Genomic DNA, 25,278 nt, shown 5'->3' with positions numbered 1-25,278 from the left:
ACAGGTTGAAGATAAAAGGGAGAATCTAACCTGTAAGCATGCAGATAGGGTCCAGTCCAGTTTCTGGCTTACTTTTACCTACAGGCCAATGCTCTTTCACCGGAAACAAGGGCCTTGCAAAAAGACACTGCCCGAACGGCTTCCTTAAGTCCTGGACCAAGACACTTCCAGTATTCTTAATCAGTGACTGGGTTACAAATGAAGTTCCCCTTTAGCCTCATGATGCCAGGTCCAGCAGAGGAAACGCAGGCCAAAAAATAAGGTAGAATCCACTCTGGATTATAGGCAAGAGAAGATCAAGCAGCGTGTGCCAGTCGCAGATTGTTTACGGGAGCCCAGGTAAGCTACCACAGACAAGGTTCTATGGCAGGAAACAGTTGGTCAAACAATCACCTTCAGCCACCTTTATTTCTGGTGCAGATTCCAAGAGCCTCGAGGGGGGAGGTTGGCTTCCCTTCCCCTAGGACATTTCATCTCTCTGGTCCAGTGAGCGTTCCTGGCAGATGTGCATAAAGACTGCCCAATCAGAAGCTCAAGGACCTCAAAGCGCCCGAACAGGGACTTGAACCCTGGACCCTCAGATTAAAAGTCTGATGCTCTACCGACTGAGCTATCCGGGCTCTGAAAAATCCACCACCAGAAGAGTCCAAAGCTGTTTGAATCTTGACATCTATGGTGGAAAAAGAGCATTCAGCCTGAAAGCACAAGTATTTGGCTTGCCCAGGCTGGCCAATCGTCCTTTCCCGTTTCATTTTCTAGGACAGGTTGAAGATAAAAGGGAGAATCTAACCTGTAAGCATGCAGATAGGGTCCAGTCCAGTTTCTGGCTTACTTTTACCTACAGGCCAATGCTCTTTCACCGGAAACAAGGGCCTTGCAAAAAGACACTGCCCGAACGGCTTCCTTAAGTCCTGGACCAAGACACTTCCAGTATTCTTAATCAGTGACTGGGTTACAAATGAAGTTCCCCTTTAGCCTCATGATGCCAGGTCCAGCAGAGGAAACGCAGGCCAAAAAATAATGTAGAATCCACTCTGGATTATAGGCAAGAGAAGATCAAGCAGCGTGTGCCAGTCGCAGATTGTTTACGGGAGCCCAGGTAAGCTACCACAGACAAGGTTCTATGGCAGGAAACAGTTGGTCAAACAATCACCTTCAGCCACCTTTATTTCTGGTGCAGATTCCAAGAGCCTCGAGGGGGGAGGTTGGCTTCCCGTCCCCTAGGACATTTCATCTCTCTGGTCCAGTGAGCGTTCCTGGCAGATGTGCATAAAGACTGCCCAATCAGAAGCTCAAGGACCTCAAAGCGCCCGAACAGGGACTTGAACCCTGGACCCTCAGATTAAAAGTCTGATGCTCTACCGACTGAGCTATCCGGGCTCTGAAAAATCCACCACCAGAAGAGTCCAAAGCTGTTTGAATCTTGACATCTATGGTGGAAAAAGAGCATTCAGCCTGAAAGCACAAGTATTTGGCTTGCCCAGGCTGGCCAATCGTCCTTTCCCGTTTCATTTTCTAGGACAGGTTGAAGATAAAAGGGAGAATCTAACCTGTAAGCATGCAGATAGGGTCCAGTCCAGTTTCTGGCTTACTTTTACCTACAGGCCAATGCTCTTTCACCGGAAACAAGGGCCTTGCAAAAAGACACTGCCCGAACGGCTTCCTTAAGTCCTGGACCAAGACACTTCCAGTATTCTTAATCAGTGACTGGGTTACAAATGAAGTTCCCCTTTAGCCTCATGATGCCAGGTCCAGCAGAGGAAACGCAGGCCAAAAAATAAGGTAGAATCCACTCTGGATTATAGGCAAGAGAAGATCAAGCAGCGTGTGCCAGTCGCAGATTGTTTACGGGAGCCCAGGTAAGCTACCACAGACAAGGTTCTATGGCAGGAAACAGTTGGTCAAACAATCACCTTCAGCCACCTTTATTTCTGGTGCAGATTCCAAGAGCCTCGAGGGGGGAGGTTGGCTTCCCTTCCCCTAGGACATTTCATCTCTCTGGTCCAGTGAGCGTTCCTGGCAGATGTGCATAAAGACTGCCCAATCAGAAGCTCAAGGACCTCAAAGCGCCCGAACAGGGACTTGAACCCTGGACCCTCAGATTAAAAGTCTGATGCTCTACCGACTGAGCTATCCGGGCTCTGAAAAATCCACCACCAGAAGAGTCCAAAGCTGTTTGAATCTTGACATCTATGGTGGAAAAAGAGCATTCAGCCTGAAAGCACAAGTATTTGGCTTGCCCAGGCTGGCCAATCGTCCTTTCCCGTTTCATTTTCTAGGACAGGTTGAAGATAAAAGGGAGAATCTAACCTGTAAGCATGCAGATAGGGTCCAGTCCAGTTTCTGGCTTACTTTTACCTACAGGCCAATGCTCTTTCACCGGAAACAAGGGCCTTGCAAAAAGACACTGCCCGAACGGCTTCCTTAAGTCCTGGACCAAGACACTTCCAGTATTCTTAATCAGTGACTGGGTTACAAATGAAGTTCCCCTTTAGCCTCATGATGCCAGGTCCAGCAGAGGAAACGCAGGCCAAAAAATAAGGTAGAATCCACTCTGGATTATAGGCAAGAGAAGATCAAGCAGCGTGTGCCAGTCGCAGATTGTTTACGGGAGCCCAGGTAAGCTACCACAGACAAGGTTCTATGGCAGGAAACAGTTGGTCAAACAATCACCTTCAGCCACCTTTATTTCTGGTGCAGATTCCAAGAGCCTCGAGGGGGGAGGTTGGCTTCCCTTCCCCTAGGACATTTCATCTCTCTGGTCCAGTGAGCGTTCCTGGCAGATGTGCATAAAGACTGCCCAATCAGAAGCTCAAGGACCTCAAAGCGCCCGAACAGGGACTTGAACCCTGGACCCTCAGATTAAAAGTCTGATGCTCTACCGACTGAGCTATCCGGGCTCTGAAAAATCCCCCACCAGAAGAGTCCAAAGCTGTTTGAATCTTGACATCTATGGTGGAAAAAGAGCATTCAGCCTGAAAGCACAAGTATTTGGCTTGCCCAGGCTGGCCAATCGTCCTTTCCCGTTTCATTTTCTAGGACAGGTTGAAGATAAAAGGGAGAATCTAACCTGTAAGCATGCAGATAGGGTCCAGTCCAGTTTCTGGCTTACTTTTACCTACAGGCCAATGCTCTTTCACCGGAAACAAGGGCCTTGCAAAAAGACACTGCCCGAACGGCTTCCTTAAGTCCTGGACCAAGACACTTCCAGTATTCTTAATCAGTGACTGGGTTACAAATGAAGTTCCCCTTTAGCCTCATGATGCCAGGTCCAGCAGAGGAAACGCAGGCCAAAAAATAATGTAGAATCCACTCTGGATTATAGGCAAGAGAAGATCAAGCAGCGTGTGCCAGTCGCAGATTGTTTACGGGAGCCCAGGTAAGCTACCACAGACAAGGTTCTATGGCAGGAAACAGTTGGTCAAACAATCACCTTCAGCCACCTTTATTTCTGGTGCAGATTCCAAGAGCCTCGAGGGGGGAGGTTGGCTTCCCGTCCCCTAGGACATTTCATCTCTCTGGTCCAGTGAGCGTTCCTGGCAGATGTGCATAAAGACTGCCCAATCAGAAGCTCAAGGACCTCAAAGCGCCCGAACAGGGACTTGAACCCTGGACCCTCAGATTAAAAGTCTGATGCTCTACCGACTGAGCTATCCGGGCTCTGAAAAATCCACCACCAGAAGAGTCCAAAGCTGTTTGAATCTTGACATCTATGGTGGAAAAAGAGCATTCAGCCTGAAAGCACAAGTATTTGGCTTGCCCAGGCTGGCCAATCGTCCTTTCCCGTTTCATTTTCTAGGACAGGTTGAAGATAAAAGGGAGAATCTAACCTGTAAGCATGCAGATAGGGTCCAGTCCAGTTTCTGGCTTACTTTTACCTACAGGCCAATGCTCTTTCACCGGAAACAAGGGCCTTGCAAAAAGACACTGCCCGAACGGCTTCCTTAAGTCCTGGACCAAGACACTTCCAGTATTCTTAATCAGTGACTGGGTTACAAATGAAGTTCCCCTTTAGCCTCATGATGCCAGGTCCAGCAGAGGAAACGCAGGCCAAAAAATAAGGTAGAATCCACTCTGGATTATAGGCAAGAGAAGATCAAGCAGCGTGTGCCAGTCGCAGATTGTTTACGGGAGCCCAGGTAAGCTACCACAGACAAGGTTCTATGGCAGGAAACAGTTGGTCAAACAATCACCTTCAGCCACCTTTATTTCTGGTGCAGATTCCAAGAGCCTCGAGGGGGGAGGTTGGCTTCCCTTCCCCTAGGACATTTCATCTCTCTGGTCCAGTGAGCGTTCCTGGCAGATGTGCATAAAGACTGCCCAATCAGAAGCTCAAGGACCTCAAAGCGCCCGAACAGGGACTTGAACCCTGGACCCTCAGATTAAAAGTCTGATGCTCTACCGACTGAGCTATCCGGGCTCTGAAAAATCCACCACCAGAAGAGTCCAAAGCTGTTTGAATCTTGACATCTATGGTGGAAAAAGAGCATTCAGCCTGAAAGCACAAGTATTTGGCTTGCCCAGGCTGGCCAATCGTCCTTTCCCGTTTCATTTTCTAGGACAGGTTGAAGATAAAAGGGAGAATCTAACCTGTAAGCATGCAGATAGGGTCCAGTCCAGTTTCTGGCTTACTTTTACCTACAGGCCAATGCTCTTTCACCGGAAACAAGGGCCTTGCAAAAAGACACTGCCCGAACGGCTTCCTTAAGTCCTGGACCAAGACACTTCCAGTATTCTTAATCAGTGACTGGGTTACAAATGAAGTTCCCCTTTAGCCTCATGATGCCAGGTCCAGCAGAGGAAACGCAGGCCAAAAAATAAGGTAGAATCCACTCTGGATTATAGGCAAGAGAAGATCAAGCAGCGTGTGCCAGTCGCAGATTGTTTACGGGAGCCCAGGTAAGCTACCACAGACAAGGTTCTATGGCAGGAAACAGTTGGTCAAACAATCACCTTCAGCCACCTTTATTTCTGGTGCAGATTCCAAGAGCCTCGAGGGGGGAGGTTGGCTTCCCTTCCCCTAGGACATTTCATCTCTCTGGTCCAGTGAGCGTTCCTGGCAGATGTGCATAAAGACTGCCCAATCAGAAGCTCAAGGACCTCAAAGCGCCCGAACAGGGACTTGAACCCTGGACCCTCAGATTAAAAGTCTGATGCTCTACCGACTGAGCTATCCGGGCTCTGAAAAATCCCCCACCAGAAGAGTCCAAAGCTGTTTGAATCTTGACATCTATGGTGGAAAAAGAGCATTCAGCCTGAAAGCACAAGTATTTGGCTTGCCCAGGCTGGCCAATCGTCCTTTCCCGTTTCATTTTCTAGGACAGGTTGAAGATAAAAGGGAGAATCTAACCTGTAAGCATGCAGATAGGGTCCAGTCCAGTTTCTGGCTTACTTTTACCTACAGGCCAATGCTCTTTCACCGGAAACAAGGGCCTTGCAAAAAGACACTGCCCGAACGGCTTCCTTAAGTCCTGGACCAAGACACTTCCAGTATTCTTAATCAGTGACTGGGTTACAAATGAAGTTCCCCTTTAGCCTCATGATGCCAGGTCCAGCAGAGGAAACGCAGGCCAAAAAATAATGTAGAATCCACTCTGGATTATAGGCAAGAGAAGATCAAGCAGCGTGTGCCAGTCGCAGATTGTTTACGGGAGCCCAGGTAAGCTACCACAGACAAGGTTCTATGGCAGGAAACAGTTGGTCAAACAATCACCTTCAGCCACCTTTATTTCTGGTGCAGATTCCAAGAGCCTCGAGGGGGGAGGTTGGCTTCCCGTCCCCTAGGACATTTCATCTCTCTGGTCCAGTGAGCGTTCCTGGCAGATGTGCATAAAGACTGCCCAATCAGAAGCTCAAGGACCTCAAAGCGCCCGAACAGGGACTTGAACCCTGGACCCTCAGATTAAAAGTCTGATGCTCTACCGACTGAGCTATCCGGGCTCTGAAAAATCCACCACCAGAAGAGTCCAAAGCTGTTTGAATCTTGACATCTATGGTGGAAAAAGAGCATTCAGCCTGAAAGCACAAGTATTTGGCTTGCCCAGGCTGGCCAATCGTCCTTTCCCGTTTCATTTTCTAGGACAGGTTGAAGATAAAAGGGAGAATCTAACCTGTAAGCATGCAGATAGGGTCCAGTCCAGTTTCTGGCTTACTTTTACCTACAGGCCAATGCTCTTTCACCGGAAACAAGGGCCTTGCAAAAAGACACTGCCCGAACGGCTTCCTTAAGTCCTGGACCAAGACACTTCCAGTATTCTTAATCAGTGACTGGGTTACAAATGAAGTTCCCCTTTAGCCTCATGATGCCAGGTCCAGCAGAGGAAACGCAGGCCAAAAAATAAGGTAGAATCCACTCTGGATTATAGGCAAGAGAAGATCAAGCAGCGTGTGCCAGTCGCAGATTGTTTACGGGAGCCCAGGTAAGCTACCACAGACAAGGTTCTATGGCAGGAAACAGTTGGTCAAACAATCACCTTCAGCCACCTTTATTTCTGGTGCAGATTCCAAGAGCCTCGAGAGGGGAGGTTGGCTTCCCTTCCCCTAGGACATTTCATCTCTCTGGTCCAGTGAGCGTTCCTGGCAGATGTGCATAAAGACTGCCCAATCAGAAGCTCAAGGACCTCAAAGCGCCCGAACAGGGACTTGAACCCTGGACCCTCAGATTAAAAGTCTGATGCTCTACCGACTGAGCTATCCGGGCTCTGAAAAATCCACCACCAGAAGAGTCCAAAGCTGTTTGAATCTTGACATCTATGGTGGAAAAAGAGCATTCAGCCTGAAAGCACAAGTATTTGGCTTGCCCAGGCTGGCCAATCGTCCTTTCCCGTTTCATTTTCTAGGACAGGTTGAAGATAAAAGGGAGAATCTAACCTGTAAGCATGCAGATAGGGTCCAGTCCAGTTTCTGGCTTACTTTTACCTACAGGCCAATGCTCTTTCACCGGAAACAAGGGCCTTGCAAAAAGACACTGCCCGAACGGCTTCCTTAAGTCCTGGACCAAGACACTTCCAGTATTCTTAATCAGTGACTGGGTTACAAATGAAGTTCCCCTTTAGCCTCATGATGCCAGGTCCAGCAGAGGAAACGCAGGCCAAAAAATAAGGTAGAATCCACTCTGGATTATAGGCAAGAGAAGATCAAGCAGCGTGTGCCAGTCGCAGATTGTTTACGGGAGCCCAGGTAAGCTACCACAGACAAGGTTCTATGGCAGGAAACAGTTGGTCAAACAATCACCTTCAGCCACCTTTATTTCTGGTGCAGATTCCAAGAGCCTCGAGGGGGGAGGTTGGCTTCCCGTCCCCTAGGACATTTCATCTCTCTGGTCCAGTGAGCGTTCCTGGCAGATGTGCATAAAGACTGCCCAATCAGAAGCTCAAGGACCTCAAAGCGCCCCGAACAGGGACTTGAACCGTGGACCCTCAGATTAAAAGTCTGATGCTCTACCGACTGAGCTATCCGGGCTCTGAAAAATCCCCCACCAGAAGAGTCCAAAGCTGTTTGAATCTTGACATCTATGGTGGAAAAAGAGCATTCAGCCTGAAAGCACAAGTATTTGGCTTGCCCAGGCTGGCCAATCGTCCTCTCCCGTTTCATTTTCTAGGACAGGTTGAAGATAAAAGGGAGAATCTAACCTGTAAGCATGCAGATAGGGTCCAGTCCAGTTTCTGGCTTACTTTTACCTACAGGCCAATGCTCTTTCACCGGAAACAAGGGCCTTGCAAAAAGACACTGCCCGAACGGCTTCCTTAAGTCCTGGACCAAGACACTTCCAGTATTCTTAATCAGTGACTGGGTTACAAATGAAGTTCCCCTTTAGCCTCATGATGCCAGGTCCAGCAGAGGAAACGCAGGCCAAAAAATAAGGTAGAATCCACTCTGGATTATAGGCAAGAGAAGATCAAGCAGCGTGTGCCAGTCGCAGATTGTTTACGGGAGCCCAGGTAAGCTACCACAGACAAGGTTCTATGGCAGGAAACAGTTGGTCAAACAATCACCTTCAGCCACCTTTATTTCTGGTGCAGATTCCAAGAGCCTCGAGGGGGGAGGTTGGCTTCCCTTCCCCTAGGACATTTCATCTCTCTGGTCCAGTGAGCGTTCCTGGCAGATGTGCATAAAGACTGCCCAATCAGAAGCTCAAGGACCTCAAAGCGCCCGAACAGGGACTTGAACCCTGGACCATCAGATTAAAAGTCTCATGCTCTACCGACTGAGCTATCCGGGCTCTGAAAAATCCACCACCAGAAGAGTCCAAAGCTGTTTGAATCTTGACATCTATGGTGGAAAAAGAGCATTCAGCCTGAAAGCACAAGTATTTGGCTTGCCCAGGCTGGCCAATCGTCCTTTCCCGTTTCATTTTCTAGGACAGGTTGAAGATAAAAGGGAGAATCTAACCTGTAAGCATGCAGATAGGGTCCAGTCCAGTTTCTGGCTTACTTTTACCTACAGGCCAATGCTCTTTCACCGGAAACAAGGGCCTTGCAAAAAGACACTGCCCGAACGGCTTCCTTAAGTCCTGGACCAAGACACTTCCAGTATTCTTAATCAGTGACTGGGTTACAAATGAAGTTCCCCTTTAGCCTCATGATGCCAGGTCCAGCAGAGGAAATGCAGGCCAAAAAATAAGGTAGAATCCACTCTGGATTATAGGCAAGAGAAGATCAAGCAGCGTGTGCCAGTCGCAGATTGTTTACGGGAGCCCAGGTAAGCTACCACAGACAAGGTTCTATGGCAGGAAACAGTTGGTCAAACAATCACCTTCAGCCACCTTTATTTCTGGTGCAGATTCCAAGAGCCTCGAGGGGGGAGGTTGGCTTCCCTTCCCCTAGGACATTTAATCTCTCTGGTCCAGTGAGCGTTCCTGGCAGATGTGCATAAAGACTGCCCAATCAGAAGCTCAAGGACCTCAAAGCGCCCGAACAGGGACTTGAACCCTGGACCCTCAGATTAAAAGTCTGATGCTCTACCGACTGAGCTATCCGGGCTCTGAAAAATCCACCACCAGAAGAGTCCAAAGCTGTTTGAATCTTGACATCTATGGTGGAAAAAGAGCATTCAGCCTGAAAGCACAAGTATTTGGCTTGCCCAGGCTGGCCAATCGTCCTTTCCCGTTTCATTTTCTAGGACAGGTTGAAGATAAAAGGGAGAATCTAACCTGTAAGCATGCAGATAGGGTCCAGTCCAGTTTCTGGCTTACTTTTACCTACAGGCCAATGCTCTTTCACCGGAAACAAGGGCCTTGCAAAAAGACACTGCCCGAACGGCTTCCTTAAGTCCTGGACCAAGACACTTCCAGTATTCTTAATCAGTGACTGGGTTACAAATGAAGTTCCCCTTTAGCCTCATGATGCCAGGTCCAGCAGAGGAAACGCAGGCCAAAAAATAAGGTAGAATCCACTCTGGATTATAGGCAAGAGAAGATCAAGCAGCGTGTGCCAGTCGCAGATTGTTTACGGGAGCCCAGGTAAGCTACCACAGACAAGGTTCTATGGCAGGAAACAGTTGGTCAAACAATCACCTTCAGCCACCTTTATTTCTGGTGCAGATTCCAAGAGCCTCGAGGGGGGAGGTTGGCTTCCCTTCCCCTAGGACATTTCATCTCTCTGGTCCAGTGAGCGTTCCTGGCAGATGTGCATAAAGACTGCCCAATCAGAAGCTCAAGGACCTCAAAGCGCCCGAACAGGGACTTGAACCCTGGACCCTCAGATTAAAAGTCTGATGCTCTACCGACTGAGCTATCCGGGCTCTGAAAAATCCACCACCAGAAGAGTCCAAAGCTGTTTGAATCTTGACATCTATGGTGGAAAAAGAGCATTCAGCCTGAAAGCACAAGTATTTGGCTTGCCCAGGCTGGCCAATCGTCCTTTCCCGTTTCATTTTCTAGGACAGGTTGAAGATAAAAGGGAGAATCTAACCTGTAAGCATGCAGATAGGGTCCAGTCCAGTTTCTGGCTTACTTTTACCTACAGGCCAATGCTCTTTCACCGGAAACAAGGGCCTTGCAAAAAGACACTGCCCGAACGGCTTCCTTAAGTCCTGGACCAAGACACTTCCAGTATTCTTAATCAGTGACTGGGTTACAAATGAAGTTCCCCTTTAGCCTCATGATGCCAGGTCCAGCAGAGGAAACGCAGGCCAAAAAATAATGTAGAATCCACTCTGGATTATAGGCAAGAGAAGATCAAGCAGCGTGTGCCAGTCGCAGATTGTTTACGGGAGCCCAGGTAAGCTACCACAGACAAGGTTCTATGGCAGGAAACAGTTGGTCAAACAATCACCTTCAGCCACCTTTATTTCTGGTGCAGATTCCAAGAGCCTCGAGGGGGGAGGTTGGCTTCCCTTCCCCTAGGATATTTCATCTCTCTGGTCCAGTGAGCGTTCCTGGCAGATGTGCATAAAGACTGCCCAATCAGAAGCTCAAGGACCTCAAAGCGCCCGAACAGGGACTTGAACCCTGGACCCTCAGATTAAAAGTCTGATGCTCTACCGACTGAGCTATCCGGGCTCTGAAAAATCCACCACCAGGAGAGTCCAAAGCTGTTTGAATCTTGACATCTATGGTGGAAAAAGAGCATTCAGCCTGAAAGCACAAGTATTTGGCTTGCCCAGGCTGGCCAATCGTCCTTTCCCGTTTCATTTTCTAGGACAGGTTGAAGATAAAAGGGAGAATCTAACCTGTAAGCATGCAGATAGGGTCCAGTCCAGTTTCTGGCTTACTTTTACCTACAGGCCAATGCTCTTTCACCGGAAACAAGGGCCTTGCAAAAAGACACTGCCCGAACGGCTTCCTTAAGTCCTGGACCAAGACACTTCCAGTATTCTTAATCAGTGACTGGGTTACAAATGAAGTTCCCCTTTAGCCTCATGATGCCAGGTCCAGCAGAGGAAACGCAGGCCAAAAAATAAGGTAGAATCCACTCTGGATTATAGGCAAGAGAAGATCAAGCAGCGTGTGCCAGTCGCAGATTGTTTACGGGAGCCCAGGTAAGCTACCACAGACAAGGTTCTATGGCAGGAAACAGTTGGTCAAACAATCACCTTCAGCCACCTTTATTTCTGGTGCAGATTCCAAGAGCCTCGAGGGGGGAGGTTGGCTTCCCTTCCCCTAGGACATTTCATCTCTCTGGTCCAGTGAGCGTTCCTGGCAGATGTGCATAAAGACTGCCCAATCAGAAGCTCAAGGACCTCAAAGCGCCCGAACAGGGACTTGAACCCTGGACCCTCAGATTAAAAGTCTGATGCTCTACCGACTGAGCTATCCGGGCTCTGAAAAATCCCCCACCAGAAGAGTCCAAAGCTGTTTGAATCTTGACATCTATGGTGGAAAAAGAGCATTCAGCCTGAAAGCACAAGTATTTGGCTTGCCCAGGCTGGCCAATCGTCCTCTCCCGTTTCATTTTCTAGGACAGGTTGAAGATAAAAGGGAGAATCTAACCTGTAAGCATGCAGATAGGGTCCAGTCCAGTTTCTGGCTTACTTTTACCTACAGGCCAATGCTCTTTCACCGGAAACAAGGGCCTTGCAAAAAGACACTGCCCGAACGGCTTCCTTAAGTCCTGGACCAAGACACTTCCAGTATTCTTAATCAGTGACTGGGTTACAAATGAAGTTCCCCTTTAGCCTCATGATGCCAGGTCCAGCAGAGGAAACGCAGGCCAAAAAATAAGGTAGAATCCACTCTGGATTATAGGCAAGAGAAGATCAAGCAGCGTGTGCCAGTCGCAGATTGTTTACGGGAGCCCAGGTAAGCTACCACAGACAAGGTTCTATGGCAGGAAACAGTTGGTCAAACAATCACCTTCAGCCACCTTTATTTCTGGTGCAGATTCCAAGAGCCTCGAGGGGGGAGGTTGGCTTCCCTTCCCCTAGGACATTTCATCTCTCTGGTCCAGTGAGCGTTCCTGGCAGATGTGCATAAAGACTGCCCAATCAGAAGCTCAAGGACCTCAAAGCGCCCGAACAGGGACTTGAACCCTGGACCATCAGATTAAAAGTCTCATGCTCTACCAACTGAGCTATCCGGGCTCTGAAAAATCCACCACCAGAAGAGTCCAAAGCTGTTTGAATCTTGACATCTATGGTGGAAAAAGAGCATTCAGCCTGAAAGCACAAGTATTTGGCTTGCCCAGGCTGGCCAATCGTCCTTTCCCGTTTCATTTTCTAGGACAGGTTGAAGATAAAAGGGAGAATCTAACCTGTAAGCATGCAGATAGGGTCCAGTCCAGTTTCTGGCTTACTTTTACCTACAGGCCAATGCTCTTTCACCGGAAACAAGGGCCTTGCAAAAAGACACTGCCCGAACGGCTTCCTTAAGTCCTGGACCAAGACACTTCCAGTATTCTTAATCAGTGACTGGGTTACAAATGAAGTTCCCCTTTAGCCTCATGATGCCAGGTCCAGCAGAGGAAACGCAGGCCAAAAAATAAGGTAGAATCCACTCTGGATTATAGGCAAGAGAAGATCAAGCAGCGTGTGCCAGTCGCAGATTGTTTACGGGAGCCCAGGTAAGCTACCACAGACAAGGTTCTATGGCAGGAAACAGTTGGTCAAACAATCACCTTCAGCCACCTTTATTTCTGGTGCAGATTCCAAGAGCCTCGAGGGGGGAGGTTGGCTTCCCTTCCCCTAGGACATTTCATCTCTCTGGTCCAGTGAGCGTTCCTGGCAGATGTGCATAAAGACTGCCCAATCAGAAGCTCAAGGACCTCAAAGCGCCCGAACAGGGACTTGAACCCTGGACCCTCAGATTAAAAGTCTGATGCTCTACCGACTGAGCTATCCGGGCTCTGAAAAATCCACCACCAGAAGAGTCCAAAGCTGTTTGAATCTTGACATCTATGGTGGAAAAAGAGCATTCAGCCTGAAAGCACAAGTATTTGGCTTGCCCAGGCTGGCCAATCGTCCTTTCCCGTTTCATTTTCTAGGACAGGTTGAAGATAAAAGGGAGAATCTAACCTGTAAGCATGCAGATAGGGTCCAGTCCAGTTTCTGGCTTACTTTTACCTACAGGCCAATGCTCTTTCACCGGAAACAAGGGCCTTGCAAAAAGACACTGCCCGAACGGCTTCCTTAAGCCCTGGACCAAGACACTTCCAGTATTCTTAATCAGTGACTGGGTTACAAATGAAGTTCCCCTTTAGCCTCATGATGCCAGGTCCAGCAGAGGAAACGCAGGCCAAAAAATAATGTAGAATCCACTCTGGATTATAGGCAAGAGAAGATCAAGCAGCGTGTGCCAGTCGCAGATTGTTTACGGGAGCCCAGGTAAGCTACCACAGACAAGGTTCTATGGCAGGAAACAGTTGGTCAAACAATCACCTTCAGCCACCTTTATTTCTGGTGCAGATTCCAAGAGCCTCGAGGGGGGAGGTTGGCTTCCCTTCCCCTAGGACATTTCATCTCTCTGGTCCAGTGAGCGTTCCTGGCAGATGTGCATAAAGACTGCCCAATCAGAAGCTCAAGGACCTCAAAGCGCCCGAACAGGGACTTGAACCCTGGACCCTCAGATTAAAAGTCTGATGCTCTACCGACTGAGCTATCCGGGCTCTGAAAAATCCACCACCAGAAGAGTCCAAAGCTGTTTGAATCTTGACATCTATGGTAGAAAAAGAGCATTCAGCCTGAAAGCACAAGTATTTGGCTTGCCCAGGCTGGCCAATCGTCCTTTCCCGTTTCATTTTCTAGGACAGGTTGAAGATAAAAGGGAGAATCTAACCTGTAAGCATGCAGATAGGGTCCAGTCCAGTTTCTGGCTTACTTTTACCTACAGGCCAATGCTCTTTCACCGGAAACAAGGGCCTTGCAAAAAGACACTGCCCGAACGGCTTCCTTAAGTCCTGGACCAAGACACTTCCAGTATTCTTAATCAGTGACTGGGTTACAAATGAAGTTCCCCTTTAGCCTCATGATGCCAGGTCCAGCAGAGGAAACGCAGGCCAAAAAATAATGTAGAATCCACTCTGGATTATAGGCAAGAGAAGATCAAGCAGCGTGTGCCAGTCGCAGATTGTTTACGGGAGCCCAGGTAAGCTACCACAGACAAGGTTCTATGGCAGGAAACAGTTGGTCAAACAATCACCTTCAGCCACCTTTATTTCTGGTGCAGATTCCAAGAGCCTCGAGGGGGGAGGTTGGCTTCCCGTCCCCTAGGACATTTCATCTCTCTGGTCCAGTGAGCGTTCCTGGCAGATGTGCATAAAGACTGCCCAATCAGAAGCTCAAGGACCTCAAAGCGCCCGAACAGGGACTTGAACCCTGGACCGTCAGATTAAAAGTCTGATGCTCTACCGACTGAGCTATCCGGGCTCTGAAAAATCCACCACCAGAAGAGTCCAAAGCTGTTTGAATCTTGACATCTATGGTGGAAAAAGAGCATTCAGCCTGAAAGCACAAGTATTTGGCTTGCCCAGGCTGGCCAATCGTCCTTTCCCGTTTCATTTTCTAGGCCAGGTTGAAGATAAAAGGGAGAATCTAACCTGTAAGCATGCAGATAGGGTCCAGTCCAGTTTCTGGCTTACTTTTACCTACAGGCCAATGCTCTTTCACCGGAAACAAGGGCCTTGCAAAAAGACACTGCCCGAACGGCTTCCTTAAGTCCTGGACCAAGACACTTCCAGTATTCTTAATCAGTGACTGGGTTACAAATGAAGTTCCCCTTTAGCCTCATGATGCCAGGTCCAGCAGAGGAAACGCAGGCCAAAAAATAATGTAGAATCCACTCTGGATTATAGGCAAGAGAAGATCAAGCAGCGTGTGCCAGTCGCAGATTGTTTACGGGAGCCCAGGTAAGCTACCACAGACAAGGTTCTATGGCAGGAAACAGTTGGTCAAACAATCACCTTCAGCCACCTTTATTTCTGGTGCAGATTCCAAGAGCCTCGAGGGGGGAGGTTGGCTTCCCTTCCCCTAGGACATTTCATCTCTCTGGTCCAGTGAGCGTTTCTGGCAGATGTGCATAAAGACTGCCCAATCAGAAGCTCAAGGACCTCAAAGCGCCCGAACAGGGACTTGAACCCTGGACCCTCAGATTAAAAGTCTGATGCTCTACCGACTGAGCTATCCGGGCTCTGAAAAATCCACCACCAGAAGAGTCCAAAGCTGTTTGAATCTTGACATCTATGGTGGAAAAAGAGCATTCAGCCTGAAAGCACAAGTATTTGGCTTGCCCAGGCTGGCCAATCGTCCTTTCCCGTTTCATTTTCTAGGACAGGTTGAAGATAAAAGGGAGAATCTAACCTGTAAGCATGCAGATAGGGTCCAGTCCAGTTTCTGGCTTACTTTTACCTACAGGCCAATGCTCTTTCACCGGAAACAAGGGCCTTGCAAAAAGACACTGCCCAAACGGCTTCCTTAAGTCCTGGACCAAGACACTTCCAGTATTCTTAATCAGTGACTGGGTTACAAATGAAGTTCCCCTTTAGCCTCATGATGCCAGGTCCAGCAGAGGAAACGCAGGCCAAAAAATAATGTAGAATCCACTCTGGATTATAGGCAAGAGAAGATCAAGCAGCGTGTGCCAGTCGCAGATTGTTTACGGGAGCCCAGGTAAGCTACCACAGACAAGGTTCTATGGCAGGAAACAGTTGGTCAAACAATCACCTTCAGCCACCTTTATTTCTGGTGCAGATTCCAAGAGCCTCGAGGGGGGAGGTTGGCTTCCCGTCCCCTAGGACATTTCATCTCTCTGGTCCAGTGAGCGTTCCTGGCAGATGTGCATAAAGACTGCCCAATCAGAAGCTCAAGGACCTCAAAGCGCCCGAACAGGGACTTGAACCCTGGACCCTCAGATTAAAAGTCTGATGCTCTACCGACTGAGCTATCCGGGCTCTGAAAAATCCACCACCAGAAGAGTCCAAAGCAGTTTGAATCTTGACATCTATGGTGGAAAAAGAGCATTCAGCCTGAAAGCACAAGTATTTGGCTTGCCCAGGCTGGCCAATCGTCCTTTCCCGTTTCATTTTCTAGGACAGGTTGAAGATAAAAGGGAGAATCTAACCTGTAAGCATGCAGATAGGGTCCAGTCCAGTTTCTGGCTTACTTTTACCTACAGGCCAATGCTCTTTCACCGGAAACAAGGGCTTTGCAAAAAGACACTGCCCGAACGGCTTCCTTAAGTCCTGGACCAAGACACTTCCAGTATTCTTAATCAGTGACTGGGTTACAAATGAAGTTCCCCTTTAGCCTCATGATGCCAGGTCCAGCAGAGGAAACGCAGGCCAAAAAATAAGGTAGAATCCACTCTGGATTATAGGCAAGAGAAGATCAAGCAGCGTGTGCCAGTCGCAGATTGTTTACGGGAGCCCAGGTAAGCTACCACAGACAAGGTTCTATGGCAGGAAACAGTTGGTCAAACAATCACCTTCAGCCACCTTTATTTCTGGTGCAGATTCCAAGAGCCTCGAGGGGGGAGGTTGGCTTCCCTTCCCCTAGGACATTTCATCTCTCTGGTCCAGTGAGCGTTCCTGGCAGATGTGCATAAAGACTGCCCAATCAGAAGCTCAAGGACCTCAAAGCGCCCGAACAGGGACTTGAACCCTGGACCCTCAGATTAAAAGTCTGATGCTCTACCGACTGAGCTATCCGGGCTCTGAAAAATCCACCACCAGAAGAGTCCAAAGCTGTTTGAATCTTGACATCTATGGTGGAAAAAGAGCATTCAGCCTGAAAGCACAAGTATTTGGCTTGCCCAGGCTGGCCAATCGTCCTTTCCCGTTTCATTTTCTAGGACAGGTTGAAGATAAAAGGGAGAATCTAACCTGTAAGCATGCAGATAGGGTCCAGTCCAGTTTCTGGCTTACTTTTACCTACAGGCCAATGCTCTTTCACCGGAAACAAGGGCCTTGCAAAAAGACACTGCCCGAACGGCTTCCTTAAGTCCTGGACCAAGACACTTCCAGTATTCTTAATCAGTGACTGGGTTACAAATGAAGTTCCCCTTTAGCCTCATGATGCCAGGTCCAGCAGAGGAAACGCAGGCCAAAAAATAAGGTAGAATCCACTCTGGATTATAGGCAAGAGAAGATCAAGCAGCGTGTGCCAGTCGCAGATTGTTTACGGGAGCCCAGGTAAGCTACCACAGACAAGGTTCTATGGCAGGAAACAGTTGGTCAAACAATCACCTTCAGCCACCTTTATTTCTGGTGCAGATTCCAAGAGCCTCGAGGGGGGAGGTTGGCTTCCCTTCCCCTAGGACATTTCATCTCTCTGGTCCAGTGAGCGTTCCTGGCAGATGTGCATAAAGACTGCCCAATCAGAAGCTCAAGGACCTCAAAGCGCCCGAACACGGACTTGAACCCTGGACCCTCAGATTAAAAGTCTGATGCTCTACCGACTGAGCTATCCGGGCTCTGAAAAATCCACCACCAGAAGAGTCCAAAGCTGTTTGAATCTTGACATCTATGGTGGAAAAAGAGCATTCAGCCTGAAAGCACAAGTATTTGGCTTGCCCAGGCTGGCCAATCGTCCTTTCCCGTTTCATTTTCTAGGACAGGTTGAAGATAAAAGGGAGAATCTAACCTGTAAGCATGCAGATAGGGTCCAGTCCAGTTTCTGGCTTACTTTTACCTACAGGCCAATGCTCTTTCACCGGAAACAAGGGCCTTGCAAAAAGACACTGCCCAAACGGCTTCCTTAAGTCCTGGACCAAGACACTTCCAGTATTCTTAATCAGTGACTGGGTTACAAATGAAGTTCCCCTTTAGCCTCATGATGCCAGGTCCAGCAGAGGAAACGCAGGCCAAAAAATAATGTAGAATCCACTCTGGATTATAGGCAAGAGAAGATCAAGCAGCGTGTGCCAGTCGCAGATTGTTTACGGGAGCCCAGGTAAGCTACCACAGACAAGGTTCTATGGCAGGAAACAGTTGGTCAAACAATCACCTTCAGCCACCTTTATTTCTGGTGCAGATTCCAAGAGCCTCGAGGGGGGAGGTTGGCTTCCCGTCCCCTAGGACATTTCATCTCTCTGGTCCAGTGAGCGTTCCTGGCAGATGTGCATAAAGACTGCCCAATCAGAAGCTCAAGGACCTCAAAGCGCCCGAACAGGGACTTGAACCCTGGACCCTCAGATTAAAAGTCTGATGCTCTACCGACTGAGCTATCCGGGCTCTGAAAAATCCACCACCAGAAGAGTCCAAAGCAGTTTGAATCTTGACATCTATGGTGGAAAAAGAGCATTCAGCCTGAAAGCACAAGTATTTGGCTTGCCCAGGCTGGCCAATCGTCCTTTCCCGTTTCATTTTCTAGGACAGGTTGAAGATAAAAGGGAGAATCTAACCTGTAAGCATGCAGATAGGGTCCAGTCCAGTTTCTGGCTTACTTTTACCTACAGGCCAATGCTCTTTCACCGGAAACAAGGGCCTTGCAAAAAGACACTGCCCGAACGGCTTCCTTAAGTCCTGGACCAAGACACTTCCAGTATTCTTAATCAGTGACTGGGTTACAAATGAAGTTCCCCTTTAGCCTCATGATGCCAGGTCCAGCAGAGGAAACGCAGGCCAAAAAATAAGGTAGAATCCACTCTGGATTATAGGCAAGAGAAGATCAAGCAGCGTGTGCCAGTCGCAGATTGTTTACGGGAGCCCAGGTAATCTACCACAGACAAGGTTCTATGGCAGGAAACAGTTGGTCAAACAATCACCTTCAGCCACCTTTATTTCTGGTGCAGATTCCAAGAGCCTCGAGGGGGGAGGTTGGCTTCCCTTCCCCTAGGACATTTCATCTCTCTGGTCCAGTGAGCGTTCCTGGCAGATGTGCATAAAGACTGCCCAATCAGAAGCTCAAGGACCTCAAAGCGCCCGAACAGGGACTTGAACCCTGGACCCTCAGATTAAAAGTCTGATGCTCTACCGACTGAGCTATCCGGGCTCTGAAAAATCCACCACCAGAAGAGTCCAAAGCTGTTTGAATCTTGACATCTATGGTGGAAAAAGAGCATTCAGCCTGAAAGCACAAGTATTTGGCTTGCCCAGGCTGGCCAATCGTCCTTTCCCGTTTCATTTTCTAGGACAGGTTGAAGATAAAAGGGAGAATCTAACCTGTAAGCATGCAGATAGGGTCCAGTCCAGTTTCTGGCTTACTTTTACCTACAGGCCAATGCTCTTTCACCGGAAACAAGGGCCTTGCAAAAAGACACTGCCCGAACGGCTTCCTTAAGTCCTGGACCAAGACACTTCCAGTATTCTTAATCAGTGACTGGGTTACAAATGAAGTTCCCCTTTAGCCTCATGATGCCAGGTCCAGCAGAGGAAACGCAGGCCAAAAAATAATGTAGAATCCACTCTGGATTATAGGCAAGAGAAGATCAAGCAGCGTGTGCCAGTCGCAGATTGTTTACGGGAGCCCAGGTAAGCTACCACAGACAAGGTTCTATGGCAGGAAACAGTTGGTCAAACAATCACCTTCAGCCACCTTTATTTCTGGTGCAGATTCCAAGAGCCTCGAGGGGGGAGGTTGGCTTCCCTTCCCCTAGGACATTTCATCTCTCTGGTCCAGTGAGCGTTCCTGGCAGATGTGCATAAAGACTGCCCAATCAGAAGCTCAAGGACCTCAAAGCACCCGAACACGGACTTGAACCCTGGACCCTCAGATTAAAAGTCTGATGCTCTACCGACTGAGCTATCCGGGCTCTGAAAAATCCACCACCAGAAGAGTCCAAAGCTGTTTGAATCTTGACATCTATGGTGGAAAAAGAGCATTCAGCTTGAAAGCACAAGTATTTGGCTTGCCCAGGCTGGCCAATCGTCCTTTCCCGTTTCATTTTCTAGGACAGGTTGAAGATAAAAGGGAGAATCTAACCTGTAAGCATGCAGATAGGGTCCAGTCCAGTTTCTGGCTTACTTTTACCTACAGGCCAATGCTCTTTCACCGGAAACAAGGGCCTTGCAAAAAGACACTGCCCAAACGGCTTCCTTAAGTCCTGGACCAAGACACTTCCAGTATTCTTAATCAGTGACTGGGTTACAAATGAAGTTCCCCTTTAGCCTCATGATGCCAGGTCCAGCAGAGGAAACGCAGGCCAAAAAATAATGTAGAATCCACTCTGGATTATAGGCAAGAGAAGATCAAGCAGCGTGTGCCAGTCGCAGATTGTTTACGGGAGCCCAGGTAAGCTACCACAGACAAGGTTCTATGGCAGGAAACAGTTGGTCAAACAATCACCTTCAGCCACCTTTATTTCTGGTGCAGATTCCAAGAGCCTCGAGGGGGGAGGTTGGCTTCCCGTCCCCTAGGACATTTCATCTCTCTGGTCCAGTGAGCGTTCCTGGCAGATGTGCATAAAGACTGCCCAATCAGAAGCTCAAGGACCTCAAAGCGCCCGAACAGGGACTTGAACCCTGGACCCTCAGATTAAAAGTCTGATGCTCTACCGACTGAGCTATCCGGGCTCTGAAAAATCCACCACCAGAAGAGTCCAAAGCAGTTTGAATCTTGACATCTATGGTGGAAAAAGAGCATTCAGCCTGAAAGCACAAGTATTTGGCTTGCCCAGGCTGGCCAATCGTCCTTTCCCGTTTCATTTTCTAGGACAGGTTGAAGATAAAAGGGAGAATCTAACCTGTAAGCATGCAGATAGGGTCCAGTCCAGTTTCTGGCTTACTTTTACCTACAGGCCAATGCTCTTTCACCGGAAACAAGGGCCTTGCAAAAAGACACTGCCCGAACGGCTTCCTTAAGTCCTGGACCAAGACACTTCCAGTATTCTTAATCAGTGACTGGGTTACAAATGAAGTTCCCCTTTAGCCTCATGATGCCAGGTCCAGCAGAGGAAACGCAGGCCAAAAAATAAGGTAGAATCCACTCTGGATTATAGGCAAGAGAAGATCAAGCAGCGTGTGCCAGTCGCAGATTGTTTACGGGAGCCCAGGTAAGCTACCACAGACAAGGTTCTATGGCAGGAAACAGTTGGTCAAACAATCACCTTCAGCCACCTTTATTTCTGGTGCAGATTCCAAGAGCCTCGAGGGGGGAGGTTGGCTTCCCTTCCCCTAGGACATTTCATCTCTCTGGTCCAGTGAGCGTTCCTGGCAGATGTGCATAAAGACTGCCCAATCAGAAGCTCAAGGACCTCAAAGCGCCCGAACAGGGACTTGAACCCTGGACCCTCAGATTAAAAGTCTGATGCTCTACCGACTGAGCTATCCGGGCTCTGAAAAATCCACCACCAGAAGAGTCCAAAGCTGTTTGAATCTTGACATCTATGGTGGAAAAAGAGCATTCAGCCTGAAAGCACAAGTATTTGGCTTGCCCAGGCTGGCCAATCGTCCTTTCCCGTTTCATTTTCTAGGACAGGTTGAAGATAAAAGGGAGAATCTAACCTGTAAGCATGCAGATAGGGTCCAGTCCAGTTTCTGGCTTACTTTTACCTACAGGCCAATGCTCTTTCACCGGAAACAAGGGCCTTGCAAAAAGACACTGCCCAAACGGCTTCCTTAAGTCCTGGACCAAGACACTTCCAGTATTCTTAATCAGTGACTGGGTTACAAATGAAGTTCCCCTTTAGCCTCATGATGCCAGGTCCAGCAGAGGAAACGCAGGCCAAAAAATAATGTAGAATCCACTCTGGATTATAGGCAAGAGAAGATCAAGCAGCGTGTGCCAGTCGCAGATTGTTTACGGGAGCCCAGGTAAGCTACCACAGACAAGGTTCTATGGCAGGAAACAGTTGGTCAAACAATCACCTTCAGCCACCTTTATTTCTGGTGCAGATTCCAAGAGCCTCGAGGGGGGAGGTTGGCTTCCCGTCCCCTAGGACATTTCATCTCTCTGGTCCAGTGAGCGTTCCTGGCAGATGTGCATAAAGACTGCCCAATCAGAAGCTCAAGGACCTCAAAGCGCCCGAACAGGGACTTGAACCCTGGACCCTCAGATTAAAAGTCTGATGCTCTACCGACTGAGCTATCCGGGCTCTGAAAAATCCACCACCAGAAGAGTCCAAAGCAGTTTGAATCTTGACATCTATGGTGGAAAAAGAGCATTCAGCCTGAAAGCACAAGTATTTGGCTTGCCCAGGCTGGCCAATCGTCCTTTCCCGTTTCATTTTCTAGGACAGGTTGAAGATAAAAGGGAGAATCTAACCTGTAAGCATGCAGATAGGGTCCAGTCCAGTTTCTGGCTTACTTTTACCTACAGGCCAATGCTCTTTCACCGGAAACAAGGGCCTTGCAAAAAGACACTGCCCGAACGGCTTCCTTAAGTCCTGGACCAAGACACTTCCAGTATTCTTAATCAGTGACTGGGTTACAAATGAAGTTCCCCTTTAGCCTCATGATGCCAGGTCCAGCAGAGGAAACGCAGGCCAAAAAATAAGGTAGAATCCACTCTGGATTATAGGCAAGAGAAGATCAAGCAGCGTGTGCCAGTCGCAGATTGTTTACGGGAGCCCAGGTAAGCTACCACAGACAAGGTTCTATGGCAGGAAACAGTTGGTCAAACAATCACCTTCAGCCACCTTTATTTCTGGTGCAGATTCCAAGAGCCTCGAGGGGGGAGGTTGGCTTCCCTTCCCCTAGGACATTTCATCTCTCTGGTCCAGTGAGCGTTCCTGGCAGATGTGCATAAAGACTGCCCAATCAGAAGCTCAAGGACCTCAAAGCGCCCGAACAGGGACTTGAACCCTGGACCCTCAGATTAAAAGTCTGATGCTCTACCGACTGAGCTATCCGGGCTCTGAAAAATCCACCACCAGAAGAGTCCAAAGCTGTTTGAATCTTGACATCTATGGTGGAAAAAGAGCATTCAGCCTGAAAGCACAAGTATTTGGCTTGCCCAGGCTGGCCAATCGTCCTTTCCCGTTTCATTTTCTAGGACAGGTTGAAGATAAAAGGGAGAATCTAACCTGTAAGCATGCAGATAGGGTCCAGTCCAGTTTCTGGCTTACTTTTACCTACAGGCCAATGCTCTTTCACCGGAAACAAGGGCCTTGCAAAAAGACACTGCCCAAACGGCTTCCTTAAGTCCTGGACCAAGACACTTCCAGTATTCTTAATCAGTGACTGGGTTACAAATGAAGTTCCCCTTTAGCCTCATGATGCCAGGTCCAGCAGAGGAAACGCAGGCCAAAAAATAATGTAGAATCCACTCTGGATTATAGGCAAGAGAAGATCAAGCAGCGTGTGCCAGTCGCAGATTGTTTACGGGAGCCCAGGTAAGCTACCACAGACAAGGTTCTATGGCAGGAAACAGTTGGTCAAACAATCACCTTCAGCCACCTTTATTTCTGGTGCAGATTCCAAGAGCCTCGAGGGGGGAGGTTGGCTTCCCGTCCCCTAGGACATTTCATCTCTCTGGTCCAGTGAGCGTTCCTGGCAGATGTGCATAAAGACTGCCCAATCAGAAGCTCAAGGACCTCAAAGCGCCCGAACAGGGACTTGAACCCTGGACCCTCAGATTAAAAGTCTGATGCTCTACCGACTGAGCTATCCGGGCTCTGAAAAATCCACCACCAGAAGAGTCCAAAGCAGTTTGAATCTTGACATCTATGGTGGAAAAAGAGCATTCAGCCTGAAAGCACAAGTATTTGGCTTGCCCAGGCTGGCCAATCGTCCTTTCCCGTTTCATTTTCTAGGACAGGTTGAAGATAAAAGGGAGAATCTAACCTGTAAGCATGCAGATAGGGTCCAGTCCAGTTTCTGGCTTACTTTTACCTACAGGCCAATGCTCTTTCACCGGAAACAAGGGCCTTGCAAAAAGACACTGCCCGAACGGCTTCCTTAAGTCCTGGACCAAGACACTTCCAGTATTCTTAATCAGTGACTGGGTTACAAATGAAGTTCCCCTTTAGCCTCATGATGCCAGGTCCAGCAGAGGAAACGCAGGCCAAAAAATAAGGTAGAATCCACTCTGGATTATAGGCAAGAGAAGATCAAGCAGCGTGTGCCAGTCGCAGATTGTTTACGGGAGCCCAGGTAAGCTACCACAGACAAGGTTCTATGGCAGGAAACAGTTGGTCAAACAATCACCTTCAGCCACCTTTATTTCTGGTGCAGATTCCAAGAGCCTCGAGGGGGGAGGTTGGCTTCCCTTCCCCTAGGACATTTCATCTCTCTGGTCCAGTGAGCGTTCCTGGCAGATGTGCATAAAGACTGCCCAATCAGAAGCTCAAGGACCTCAAAGCGCCCGAACAGGGACTTGAACCCTGGACCCTCAGATTAAAAGTCTGATGCTCTACCGACTGAGCTATCCGGGCTCTGAAAAATCCACCACCAGAAGAGTCCAAAGCTGTTTGAATCTTGACATCTATGGTGGAAAAAGAGCATTCAGCCTGAAAGCACAAGTATTTGGCTTGCCCAGGCTGGCCAATCGTCCTTTCCCGTTTCATTTTCTAGGACAGGTTGAAGATAAAAGGGAGAATCTAACCTGTAAGCATGCAGATAGGGTCCAGTCCAGTTTCTGGCTTACTTTTACCTACAGGCCAATGCTCTTTCACCGGAAACAAGGGCCTTGCAAAAAGACACTGCCCGAACGGCTTCCTTAAGTCCTGGACCAAGACACTTCCAGTATTCTTAATCAGTGACTGGGTTACAAATGAAGTTCCCCTTTAGCCTCATGATGCCAGGTCCAGCAGAGGAAACGCAGGCCAAAAAATAATGTAGAATCCACTCTGGATTATAGGCAAGAGAAGATCAAGCAGCGTGTGCCAGTCGCAGATTGTTTACGGGAGCCCAGGTAAGCTACCACAGACAAGGTTCTATGGCAGGAAACAGTTGGTCAAACAATCACCTTCAGCCACCTTTATTTCTGGTGCAGATTCCAAGAGCCTCGAGGGGGGAGGTTGGCTTCCCTTCCCCTAGGACATTTCATCTCTCTGGTCCAGTGAGCGTTCCTGGCAGATGTGCATAAAGACTGCCCAATCAGAAGCTCAAGGACCTCAAAGCGCCCGAACACGGACTTGAACCCTGGACCCTCAGATTAAAAGTCTGATGCTCTACCGACTGAGCTATCCGGGCTCTGAAAAATCCACCACCAGAAGAGTCCAAAGCTGTTTGAATCTTGACATCTATGGTGGAAAAAGAGCATTCAGCTTGAAAGCACAAGTATTTGGCTTGCCCAGGCTGGCCAATCGTCCTTTCCCGTTTCATTTTCTAGGACAGGTTGAAGATAAAAGGGAGAATCTAACCTGTAAGCATGCAGATAGGGTCCAGTCCAGTTTCTGGCTTACTTTTACCTACAGGCCAATGCTCTTTCACCGGAAACAAGGGCCTTGCAAAAAGACACTGCCCAAACGGCTTCCTTAAGTCCTGGACCAAGACACTTCCAGTATTCTTAATCAGTGACTGGGTTACA

The 25,278-nt window shown here is 48.6% G+C and overlaps 26 non-coding genes across 26 annotated transcripts; all 26 read right to left on the bottom strand.

Annotated features, from left to right (window-relative positions):
* Window positions 1–547: 547 nt before the first annotated feature.
* TRNAK-UUU (transfer RNA lysine (anticodon UUU)) lies at window positions 548–620 on the bottom strand. The gene has a single exon. It is a non-coding gene; the product is annotated as a tRNA-Lys (tRNA).
* A 687-nt stretch (window positions 621–1,307) lies between these two features.
* On the bottom strand, window positions 1,308–1,380 carry TRNAK-UUU (transfer RNA lysine (anticodon UUU)). Its single transcript has one exon. It is a non-coding gene; the product is annotated as a tRNA-Lys (tRNA).
* Window positions 1,381–2,067: 687 nt separating this feature from the next.
* Window positions 2,068–2,140, bottom strand: TRNAK-UUU (transfer RNA lysine (anticodon UUU)). Its single transcript has one exon. It is a non-coding gene; the product is annotated as a tRNA-Lys (tRNA).
* Window positions 2,141–2,827: 687 nt separating this feature from the next.
* On the bottom strand, window positions 2,828–2,900 carry TRNAK-UUU (transfer RNA lysine (anticodon UUU)). The gene has a single exon. It is a non-coding gene; the product is annotated as a tRNA-Lys (tRNA).
* Window positions 2,901–3,587: 687 nt separating this feature from the next.
* On the bottom strand, window positions 3,588–3,660 carry TRNAK-UUU (transfer RNA lysine (anticodon UUU)). Its single transcript has one exon. It is a non-coding gene; the product is annotated as a tRNA-Lys (tRNA).
* Window positions 3,661–4,347: 687 nt separating this feature from the next.
* Window positions 4,348–4,420, bottom strand: TRNAK-UUU (transfer RNA lysine (anticodon UUU)). Its single transcript has one exon. It is a non-coding gene; the product is annotated as a tRNA-Lys (tRNA).
* Window positions 4,421–5,107: 687 nt separating this feature from the next.
* On the bottom strand, window positions 5,108–5,180 carry TRNAK-UUU (transfer RNA lysine (anticodon UUU)). The gene has a single exon. It is a non-coding gene; the product is annotated as a tRNA-Lys (tRNA).
* Window positions 5,181–5,867: 687 nt separating this feature from the next.
* TRNAK-UUU (transfer RNA lysine (anticodon UUU)) lies at window positions 5,868–5,940 on the bottom strand. Its single transcript has one exon. It is a non-coding gene; the product is annotated as a tRNA-Lys (tRNA).
* A 687-nt stretch (window positions 5,941–6,627) lies between these two features.
* On the bottom strand, window positions 6,628–6,700 carry TRNAK-UUU (transfer RNA lysine (anticodon UUU)). The gene has a single exon. It is a non-coding gene; the product is annotated as a tRNA-Lys (tRNA).
* Window positions 6,701–8,908: 2,208 nt separating this feature from the next.
* On the bottom strand, window positions 8,909–8,981 carry TRNAK-UUU (transfer RNA lysine (anticodon UUU)). The gene has a single exon. It is a non-coding gene; the product is annotated as a tRNA-Lys (tRNA).
* A 687-nt stretch (window positions 8,982–9,668) lies between these two features.
* On the bottom strand, window positions 9,669–9,741 carry TRNAK-UUU (transfer RNA lysine (anticodon UUU)). The gene has a single exon. It is a non-coding gene; the product is annotated as a tRNA-Lys (tRNA).
* A 687-nt stretch (window positions 9,742–10,428) lies between these two features.
* On the bottom strand, window positions 10,429–10,501 carry TRNAK-UUU (transfer RNA lysine (anticodon UUU)). The gene has a single exon. It is a non-coding gene; the product is annotated as a tRNA-Lys (tRNA).
* Window positions 10,502–11,188: 687 nt separating this feature from the next.
* On the bottom strand, window positions 11,189–11,261 carry TRNAK-UUU (transfer RNA lysine (anticodon UUU)). Its single transcript has one exon. It is a non-coding gene; the product is annotated as a tRNA-Lys (tRNA).
* Window positions 11,262–12,708: 1,447 nt separating this feature from the next.
* Window positions 12,709–12,781, bottom strand: TRNAK-UUU (transfer RNA lysine (anticodon UUU)). Its single transcript has one exon. It is a non-coding gene; the product is annotated as a tRNA-Lys (tRNA).
* Window positions 12,782–13,468: 687 nt separating this feature from the next.
* Window positions 13,469–13,541, bottom strand: TRNAK-UUU (transfer RNA lysine (anticodon UUU)). The gene has a single exon. It is a non-coding gene; the product is annotated as a tRNA-Lys (tRNA).
* A 1,447-nt stretch (window positions 13,542–14,988) lies between these two features.
* TRNAK-UUU (transfer RNA lysine (anticodon UUU)) lies at window positions 14,989–15,061 on the bottom strand. Its single transcript has one exon. It is a non-coding gene; the product is annotated as a tRNA-Lys (tRNA).
* Window positions 15,062–15,748: 687 nt separating this feature from the next.
* Window positions 15,749–15,821, bottom strand: TRNAK-UUU (transfer RNA lysine (anticodon UUU)). Its single transcript has one exon. It is a non-coding gene; the product is annotated as a tRNA-Lys (tRNA).
* Window positions 15,822–16,508: 687 nt separating this feature from the next.
* TRNAK-UUU (transfer RNA lysine (anticodon UUU)) lies at window positions 16,509–16,581 on the bottom strand. The gene has a single exon. It is a non-coding gene; the product is annotated as a tRNA-Lys (tRNA).
* Window positions 16,582–18,028: 1,447 nt separating this feature from the next.
* Window positions 18,029–18,101, bottom strand: TRNAK-UUU (transfer RNA lysine (anticodon UUU)). The gene has a single exon. It is a non-coding gene; the product is annotated as a tRNA-Lys (tRNA).
* Window positions 18,102–18,788: 687 nt separating this feature from the next.
* TRNAK-UUU (transfer RNA lysine (anticodon UUU)) lies at window positions 18,789–18,861 on the bottom strand. The gene has a single exon. It is a non-coding gene; the product is annotated as a tRNA-Lys (tRNA).
* Window positions 18,862–20,308: 1,447 nt separating this feature from the next.
* Window positions 20,309–20,381, bottom strand: TRNAK-UUU (transfer RNA lysine (anticodon UUU)). Its single transcript has one exon. It is a non-coding gene; the product is annotated as a tRNA-Lys (tRNA).
* A 687-nt stretch (window positions 20,382–21,068) lies between these two features.
* TRNAK-UUU (transfer RNA lysine (anticodon UUU)) lies at window positions 21,069–21,141 on the bottom strand. Its single transcript has one exon. It is a non-coding gene; the product is annotated as a tRNA-Lys (tRNA).
* A 687-nt stretch (window positions 21,142–21,828) lies between these two features.
* TRNAK-UUU (transfer RNA lysine (anticodon UUU)) lies at window positions 21,829–21,901 on the bottom strand. Its single transcript has one exon. It is a non-coding gene; the product is annotated as a tRNA-Lys (tRNA).
* A 687-nt stretch (window positions 21,902–22,588) lies between these two features.
* Window positions 22,589–22,661, bottom strand: TRNAK-UUU (transfer RNA lysine (anticodon UUU)). The gene has a single exon. It is a non-coding gene; the product is annotated as a tRNA-Lys (tRNA).
* A 687-nt stretch (window positions 22,662–23,348) lies between these two features.
* On the bottom strand, window positions 23,349–23,421 carry TRNAK-UUU (transfer RNA lysine (anticodon UUU)). The gene has a single exon. It is a non-coding gene; the product is annotated as a tRNA-Lys (tRNA).
* Window positions 23,422–24,108: 687 nt separating this feature from the next.
* TRNAK-UUU (transfer RNA lysine (anticodon UUU)) lies at window positions 24,109–24,181 on the bottom strand. Its single transcript has one exon. It is a non-coding gene; the product is annotated as a tRNA-Lys (tRNA).
* Between the last annotated feature and the right edge of the window lie 1,097 nt (window positions 24,182–25,278).

Source organism: Lithobates pipiens, unplaced genomic scaffold (assembly GCF_037356315.1).
Source record: "Lithobates pipiens isolate NorthernLeopardFrog02 unplaced genomic scaffold, aLitPip1_a1.2 Scaffold_8, whole genome shotgun sequence".
Taxonomy (NCBI): Eukaryota; Metazoa; Chordata; class Amphibia; order Anura; family Ranidae; genus Lithobates; species Lithobates pipiens.
This window is presented reverse-complemented; position numbering and strand designations above follow the sequence as displayed.